This window comes from Scleropages formosus, chromosome 10 (genome assembly GCF_900964775.1).
Source record: "Scleropages formosus chromosome 10, fSclFor1.1, whole genome shotgun sequence".
Classification (NCBI taxonomy): domain Eukaryota; kingdom Metazoa; phylum Chordata; class Actinopteri; order Osteoglossiformes; family Osteoglossidae; genus Scleropages; species Scleropages formosus.
The window spans coordinates 27,554,726-27,564,624 of NC_041815.1; positions in this window are offsets into that span (position 1 = coordinate 27,554,726).

A 9,899-nucleotide genomic window follows, 5' to 3' on the forward strand; every position below is an offset into this window, starting at 1 on the left:
CTGCCCAAGGGTTTTGAAGAAATAGACACAATTGTATCATCGATACAGGGGTAGAATATTGTTTAGGACCCTGCAATTGACTAATTAGAGCGACAACTGGGGGCAGCAGGTGGCGTAGTGGTTAGAGTCTGTCATCTTATAATGAGAAGAAGGGCCTGGGCTCAGATCCCACCTCCAGCTGTACCCTTTCACCCGGAACTCACTTTGAATTGATACAGTAAAAATGACCCAGCTGTCCAAAGGGGTAAATCACTGTAAAACTGATTAAATAACACTGTTCAAAGGTGAATAAAGAACAGCAAGACTATCCTCACTTCTCGAAAGATGGGCAGTTTGAAGGCGCTCAGTGGATTTCTTTGCATTCGAGTGTGTGCTGAGCAGCGCGGTAACAGTAATAAACATGTTTCCACCCCTGGCTCCTTCGAACAAAAGCGGTTGAGGCCAAATGAGGAGCTTCGTGTCCCAGCGGAGGAACCGCACCCAGAAACCCAAGCGGAACGCACGGATTTGGTCCCGACCCACTTTGCCCCAATGAGCGCAGAGCACAGTTATGAGAGCGGTTCCTCCGGACCTTCCCAGACCGGTGTAAATATTTACCGTGGTTGGCAACATAAGGGAGAGAAGCTGAGGTTACATGTATTTCGAGGTTTGAATCACAAGGGGGAGTAACATTCCAGTGAACGGGCAGAGGGAGCGTTGCGGCGGCCCGCTGTGTGGGGGAACTCACAGTGACTGTGAAGGCCTCGGCAGGGCAGGATGTGCCACATCGGTGTCATTTACATTTACGTTTACATTTATTCATTTAGCAGACGCTTTTGTTCAAAGCGACGTACGTCTCAGCAAAAGTACAATTTATGCATTACATTGAGCGAAGGAGACATAGCTGCAGACATGAAAGTCTCAAGCAAACCTAGTTCGTTACCTACCACTTGCTGCACCGAGGTTCATCGTTCGAGTACGTGCATAAGACACAGGATAGACAAACCCCAATACCCTCCCAGTAATTTTTTATTTTTTTTCAATATCATAACATACACAAATAAGCAAGTACAATACCAGAGTAGTGGCTGAATAAAGGTTGTGTCTTTGGGTTGCTTATCGAATTATGATCTTGGGCGAAGTGGATCTGGGAAAGGTGAGTTTTCAGACCCTTCTTGAAAGTAGACAGAGTTTCCGCAGTTCTGAGTGAGAGGGGAAGGTCGTTCCACCACAACGGACCCAGAACCGAGAACCTCCGAGCTTTGCCTTTCGTGCGCGAGACCACCAAGCGAGCAGAAGTAGACGAGCGAAGGGGCCTGGCTGGGGTGTAGCGGTTGATTAAGTCCTGTAAATAGCTGGGAGCAGTTCTATTGATGCATTTGTACACAGTAACCATGGTTTTGAATTTGATTCAGGCAGCTATAGGAAGCCAGTGCAGAGAAAGGAGAAGAGGAGATACGTGGGAACGCTTTGGCAAATCAAACACAACTAGTGCAGTAGCATTCTGCAGAAGCTACAGAGGTTTGATGGCATTAGCAGGAAGGCCATACAGGAGAGAGTTGTAGTAGTCCAGATGGGAAGTCACCATGGCCTGGACAAGTAGTTGGGCGGAGTCAGTAGTGAGGTAGGGACAGATCCTACGAATATTATGCAGGACCGGGTTGTGGCTTCGATATGTTGAGAGAATGACAGACTCACATCAATCGTTACTCCCAGACTCTTAGCGAAGGAGCTAGGCGAAATGAGTGAGTTGTCCAGTTTGATTGAGAGGTTGTGACAGGAGGATAGGCCAGCTGGGAGGTAAAGAGGTTGAGCTGGAGGTGGTGATCATAGATCCATGAAGAGATATCCGACAGGCAGGCAGCAATGCGTGTGGAGGTGTCTGACGCACCAGGTGGAAACGAGAGGAAGAGCTGAGTATCATCAGCATAGAAGTGATATTTGAATCGATGGGAGGTGGTGTAGATGGAGAAAAGAAGAGGACTCAATACCGAGCCCTGAGGAACACCGGTTGAGAGAGGCAGAGGAGAAGAACGAAAGTTCCGCCAGACCACTTGATAGGATCTGTCAGAGAGGTAGGACTCAAACCATCTTAGTGCTGCACCTTTGATCCCAAGCTGGTTAAGAGAGGAGAGTAGAATCCGGTGATTGACACTGTCGAACGCTGCAGACAGATCGAGGAGGATGAGGCCCGAGGAGAGGGATGCAGCTCTAGCAGCTTGGAGAGCATCAGATACTGCCAGAAGGGCAGTCTCAGTGGAGTGACCAACTTTGAAACCAGACTGATAACCATTAAGGAGATGGTTCAGGGTGAGGAAATCAGACAGTTGATCACAGGCTGCCCTCTCAAGGGTTTTGGAGAGGAAGGAGAGGAGAGAGACTGGTTTGTAATTTTCAACAAGATTGGGGTCCAGGGAGGATTTTTTTAACAGAGGTGAAATTAGAGTGGTTTTGAAGGCAGCTGGGAAAGAGCCAGAGGAGAGTGAGGAGTTGATGATCATAGAGATGAAGGAGGAGAGTTGCAGGAAAATGTTCTGAAGGAGTGATGATGGGATCGGATCAAGCGAGCAGGTGGTGGCTCTGCGCAATATCAGGAGGTCAGCGACTTCAGATCCGGAGAACGGCTTGAAGTTGGAGAGGATAGCTTCGCAGGGAGGTCCAGCGCGAACCGGGCAGGTTGACGGTGAGAATTTATCAGTGATCGCTTTGACTTTGTCTCTGAAAAACAAAGCAAAGTCTTCAGCAGTGAGAGAAGAGGGAGGAGGAGGTTGGGGGGACACGGAAGAGATGAGAAGGTGGCAAAGAGTCTGTGTGGTTTTTTTTTGGATGCATACTGTACATTTACCACATCTACTGTTATTACAGTTATTCCTTTATCTCACACATTCCTCCAGAGCGACTCACAGGGTTAAGCTACTTACACTGATTTACACTGCTGGGTTGTTTTTACCGTATCAATTCAGGGTAAGTACTCCGATTGAGGGGAATGCAGCGGAAGACGGGATTGAACCTGCAACCTTCTTTAAAGAGTCATTTGCTACTGTTTGTGTGGCCGCTGTCAGGGAAATACCGCGATACACATGCTCTCAAGACGCATGGATATATTCAAAACAAACCCTTTCAGATTGTTGTTTGTGTTTATGGATATTTATTTTGTATTCACACATTTAATAAACATCTTCCATTTAAGTGAAATAAACATTTGATGGACCTGAACTCAGTTACGGTTACCTTACTTTCTTGCAGCCACTACGAATACCTTGTTTTACACACACACACACACACACACACACATTTTCAGAACCGCTTGTCCCTTACGGGGTCACGGGGAACCGGAGCCTACCCGGCAACACAGGGCGTAAGGCCGGAGGGGGAAGGGGACACACCCAGGACGGGACGCCAGTCCGCCGCAAGGCACCCCAAGCGGGACTCGAACCCCAGACCCACCGAAGAGCAGGACTGCGGTCCAACCCACTGCGCCACCGCACCCCCATATTACCTTGTTTTACTTGATCCCTAATTGATTTTAGCATGGCCCGCTCAGCTTACAGGTTCTCAGCTCTGGGTTCGAGTCCCACTCAGTCTGTGTGGAATAACGCACATTCTCAGTGTGTTGGGTCTTCTCTTGGTGCTCTGGTTTCCTCCCACAGTTGATAGAGACTGGTTTTACGTTAGTCAAAATTGCCCTTTGTGTGTGTGTGTGATTAACCAGTGATGGACTGAGGTCCCTTCCAGAATGTACCCTGCCTCGCACCCTACTCTTCCAGGATAGACTCTGGAAAACTGTGACCTTGAAGAACAGTTATTGATAATGATGGATGGCCATTGTATTTATTTTATTTATTGCTGAAAACAACAACAATAATTATAATAATAATAATAATAATAATAATAATAATAATGGTTGCAGGTCTGGAGCAAACATCTACGTATCTTGCACCTGCCCTCTCTGCCCTGGAAGTTCAGGTACCTGGCTGTACCGTGTGTGACGGTGATGTCGGCCCAAACACAGTGACTCGTGGATCCTCATGGACGAAGACAGGCAGTCAGCAGTCATGGTGGACGGGTTCGAGCCACAAGGCCGCCGCTCAGCCTAATCTCCCGGGACAACCACGGAAACTCGGGGGAAGTCCAGTCCAGGCCAAGCTTCATCTGCGCCCCTGGGGGGCAGCGCTGGCCAGGCTCCCTGCCACCCACAATGCCACTCTTCCCCTTCTAAGCAGTGGGGACAGACGAGACCCCTCTGGACTGCAGGTGACGTCCACTTCCTCTGCGCACATCCGGCTGCAGGCTCTCCTCCTGCTCATGGTGTCGCTTTGCGTTTATGTGCTCCGTGTACCGACACACTCTTAGCCGGGGTGACATCGGGGGAGGGTGGGGGGGGGCTCTGCCTGTTGTTCCATTCACTCCCCTCTCCCACTACACATTATTATTGTTAATGTTTATTAAGTTGATGCATTCCTGTAAAGCAACGTACAATGTTGGGTTTCTACATTAAGCTACTTACACCGATTTACCCATGTACACAGAAAGGCAGTTTTTACTCCATTAATTTAGGCTAAGTACTTTGATCAGGGGTTCGATAGCAGGATCTGGGATTCGAACCTGAGTCCTTTGAGCGCACTGCAGCAGTTGTAATCTCAGGATGAGTTTGGAGTTGGGTCAAGGTGGGCAGCATGGTGGTGCAGCAGGTAGGACAGGATGGTCTTTTATTAATCTCTGCATGGAAAGTGACACACAGCAGCTGAATGTGTGACATTTACGGTAACTTTTTGGTCGAGTCTTTATATTGGAAGGAGGATATAAATTATCACGGGTTTCTTTATGGTTATTATGTTAATGCAAGAAGGATAAGCCATCACCTGCTCCCGAGACTCTCACACCCCTGGAACAATCAGGCGACTAAAGGAGCTCCTGGCAATCCCTTCATGGAGAGGGTGTAAGCCATCACAGAACCCACTTTCTTCACAAGGTAGAGTGATCAGGCATGGGTTTGATTCCCACTTGGCCAGTGTGGGGTTTGCATGTTCTCCGTGTGTTTGCTCCAGGTGCTCTGGTTTCCTCCCCCAGTTCAGACATATGTTTTTCAGGTAAATAGGATCTCTGCCTGGTTTTGCCTGGTTATATTTCTGTGCTTGAGTTTGTTTGGTTATATCTCTGTGTTTGGGTTCGTTTGATCAGGTCTCCGTGTTTGGATTTGCTGGATGAGATCCCTGTATTTAGGTTCGTCTGGTCAGACTGCGGTATTTGGGTTCATTGACCCTGGTTATGGCCTAGAAATGCATCAATAGAACTGTTCCCGGATATCTACAGGACTTGATCAATCGCTACGCTCTTCCATATCTGTCCGCTTGGTGGTTCCGCACACGAAAGGTAAAGCACGGAGGTTCTTGGTTCTGGCTCCGTTGTGGTGGAACGACCTCCCCCTCTCAGAAGTTTTATGCACCTACTTGTGTGATGAACATTGGTGAACTTTAGTGCAGTGTCTGACACACCTATATCCCTCGGTGACCCTTTCCTTTTTCTGCATTTAGCGGACACTTTTCTCCGAAACAACGTATAGTGTTAAGGTTACAATTATTTACCCATTTACACAGCTGGGTAATTTTACTGGAGGAATTTAGGGTAAGTACCTTGCTCAAGGGCACTACAGCCAGAGGTGGGGATCAAATCTGGGACCTTTGGATCTAAAGGCAGTAGCTCTAACTACTATACTACCGGCTGTCCCGAGCCAGGGTTGTAAAGCATGGAATGTGAATAAAACACAGCCGTGTTCACGCGACGCATCTGCAATGTGATCTACACGGGATACCATGCGGAACCCTGCGCGGCACCTTGTACTGCCAGCTGTCCCGTCCTGTGCCACATGAGGGTGGAGCCACCTCTGATTTTTGAGAAATGTTCCTATTGGACAGGCTCCGCTCGCAACGGTTCTTAATCTGCAATACTGATTTTTAAAAAGTGACACAACACACAAGGCCTTTGTCCCGGGACATCAAAAGGCCTTCCATCACAGCAGGGAGCGATCGCCCGGCTCGGGATTTGATTGAGCTCAAAGCAATGCCCGGGGAGGGACACCCAAACGGTAATTCATTACATTTATTTATTTAGCAGACACTTTGCTCCAAAGTGATTTCTAATGAACTCTATGTAGCGTTATGAGCCCACACACCTTATTCACCATGGTAACTTACACTACTAGATACACTACTTACATTGGGTCACTCATCCATACATCAGTGGAACACACAAACTCTCTCTGTCACTCACACACTGTGGGTGAACCTCAACAGCATGTCTTTAGACTGTGGGAGGAAACCAGAGCACCCGGAGGAAACCCACAGAGACACGGGGAGAATATGCAGACTCCACACAGACTGAGTAGAGATCGAACCCACATTCACTTGCACCACCCAGACGCTGTGAGACAGCAGCGCTACTTGCTGTGCCGTCCCGATTCAGTGTGCATGACAGGTGTGCTGCACTGCAAACACAGCTCCAGCCTGCGAGCCTGCGCTTCTTTGTTAGGGGCTTGGTTAGAGGGGGGCGACCGACTGTGCGTCCGCAGGCCATTTAACCGCCATCCATCGCACCGCTGTCTTCGAGGCCATGTTTGCACGTTCTTACGTATGTACGTATCACTTGTGCAGCGATAATGAACACAAAACAAACATGATCCCACCGCGTCGGCCGGGCCGGCTGCCCGTTGCTGCGTTGGCCGGCGGTCTCGCACAGCCAATCTCGCTGCGATCTTGCTGCAATCAAGGACTGGCATGTTGGGCGACATGGCGGCACAGTGGGTAGCACTGGACTCCTGAGCTTTGGGTTTTGGATGTGGATTGGAATCCGGCTCAGTTCTCATGTTTGTGTGGGTTCCACTGAGTGCTCTGGTTTCCTCCCACAGTCTACAGACATGTTTCAGGTGCATCGGTAACTCTTAATCACCTTAACTGGGATGGTAGGCGGTTCATTGCAGCTGGCTTTAGACTCAAAGGACCCAGGGTTGAATCCCACATCCTGCTGCACCACCCTGGATCAAGATACTTACCCTGAACTGATGTAGTAAAAACCACCCTGCTATGTAAATGGACAAATAATTGTAAATATCTTACCTTTTTAAGTTGTTTTGGAGAAAAGCCTCTTCTAAGTGAATATATGTAAATGTTGCTTGTTTATTTACTTATTATTTATCCACTTATTTATATGTTTCATCATTATATATGTACGTATATATTGTATATCATATGCTGCATGGTATGTTGCTGCACCCAAGTGGAATTTCTGCCTGGGATTAATAAAGTTTCCATCCATCCGTTTGTTCATTTGTTCATTGAAATGTGTGTATGAGTGAGTAAATAGTGTGAGAAAGCCTCCCATCCAGGGTACACTCTACCTCATGGCCTATGCTTCCGGGATAGACTCTGGACCACGGTGACCTGTGCTGCACATCGATAACTGATCGGTGAAAGGATAGAATGGCGTGGTCCTCGATGAAGCAAAAAAACAAACGAAGACATTAAAATGTTCCTGTGACACCTTCATTGTTGCCAGAGAGAGAGAAACTACCCTGCCGTTAGTGCCGTTTTTATGCTGCAGTTGCCTTTATTGGGTCGGTGCTGTGTTTCAAAGGGAGGCCGTAATTGCGGAAGCGTGACGGGGGGCTCCTCGGAGACGCCCTCGGGGGCCCTTCTGCCCCGTCACCCTCCCTGGGCTCATGTCTGATGAGCTAATGAGGCTGCAGACTCAATTTGGGCTCATTCCTGTGAGAAAACATTCGCGCCGGAGCCACGTCCAAACGTCTGGGCATATCGGGTGTCTGAAAAAGCCGCAGGATCCGGGGGCCGCGTCCCAGCAGGCCTAAAAATAGGGCCACTTTCTTTTTTTGCTTTTCTTTGGCCTCCTTATGGACGAGCGGCAGTCTTTCGTACGGTGACTCCTCACTCTGGGAGTTTACCCCGTTCGTAATTACTCTCTGGCACAGTACCGCGCTCCATATGTAAAACAATAGAACAGAAATTTTCTGTTTTTTTCTTTTTCTTTTTTTGCATTTTCCATTCAGTTTTTTTAGATTCAGCAATCTTTCGGCATTACTTCGTACTATGTGTCAGTTTGCGTCACAGAAACATTCCACATTTGAAAACAGCAAATTCTTCCAAATTTTGGCACCGAGTTCCAAGCACCAAATATTCCAGTACATTTTAAGATCTGATGCTTTCTAGAATGTTCTGGTGCTTCCTAGAATATTCCAACTGCTGCTACGTTCCAGCGCTTTTCTAGAATGTTATAGAATGTTCTGACACATGCAGCGTATCTATGTAATTTTGTAAATAAATGGCATTTAAAATCTCTCAGTATAGTGCTCCTTATATGTGAGAGCAAAAATTGTCGTAAATTCTTGAAAAAATTTCATTAAAATAGTAGCAGTAAATAAAAAGCACGATTCTGCAGTGAGGGTAAAACTTAACTGACAAAGAAAGATGAACTAGTACTTTGTTACCAGTCAACTTTAACTAAGCACAATAAAAGCAGAAATGGACATAGCTAAGAACTGTACGTAATGTAATGTACAGCGTATCGCAGTGGCGGGACACGTTTTGTAATATTTGTGTATTATTGAGCCACACGACACAAGGGTAAAGGGAACTTAGCTTCTTTTATTACGCCATTTTGAATGGCCACCAACAAATAACGCCTACCTCGTACTTACGTAATCTTACGTCACTTACGTATTTTACGTATTCTAACAAAATACATTACACGTGTGACGTGTCGCAGAACACGCGACCCATTCGGGGTTAAAGTTCATTGCCCTATATAAAAATAGAAATTACCCAGCTATTAAATGGGTAAATCATTCCAAGTTGGTTAATATAGTGTCATCTTGTATGTCGAGCTGGAGAAGAGCACCGGCGCGGTAATAAAATAATTATTAAACTGACACAGAGTATGTAAGTAAAACTACTATATAGTACTTATTCCTCGCATATTAATATTAAATAATATTTATGGCATGACATTTTTTTTCAAATATCAAAAAAATATTTACTAGGAAGGTGATCAGCAATCGTTGATATTGCTAAAGTTTTAAGCAGATGCTTGTGTGATGAACAGTGGTTCATATGGTGGAAAACAACAAATTAACTACACTTAACTTAAGAATCACACATCTGCAAAGGCTGTAGAAAACCACAAATAATGACGAGCCATAAACTGCACGGGAAAGATGGAAACCTGTAAAGTTCCGCTGTGGAAAATTGCCCCCTACAGGGTACTGGGACCTGCTTTCTAGCATTTGCGGAAAACAGCATGTCCCTCTCCCACTCAGAGCTGCTGAGTCCCTCTCAACATTGAAGAAGATTCTTAAATTAAAACATATCTCTTTTTGGACCCATTTCTTTCCCACTCTTCTGCTGGCTGTAAACTTTCAGCACATTTTCTGAGGACTCACTATCAGTTCTTCATGCGGCTACATGTGTAAGATGTGCTGGAGAAACGGTGGTTTTGGTCTGACTGACTGTACTTCGAGAATCGCATCTGTATCTCTCCATCTACTGCTGTAATGCAGGAGAAAAGCATCTGCTCAATAAAGAAGCGAATACATAATGCAGTTTCCGAGATACAGGCAGTCTCCGGGTTAAGACCGAGTTTCGTTCCTAAATCTGTCTTTAAGTCAGATTTGTACGTAAGTCCGAGCAGCTCAGTACAGTTCGTATCTAACGTCAGTTAGTCAAATGTTTGTCTTAGTATATAGTATATTGTGTACCTTTGTATGCATAAAAAACATTAAAGAAACACTTCCGGATAAACTAAAACATTTTTAATATAACGATACGGTAATAATAGTAATAATACAATGTGATGATGTAATGAAAATAATGATAACAATAATAATAACAATAATAAATGTAACTACGTGCAGT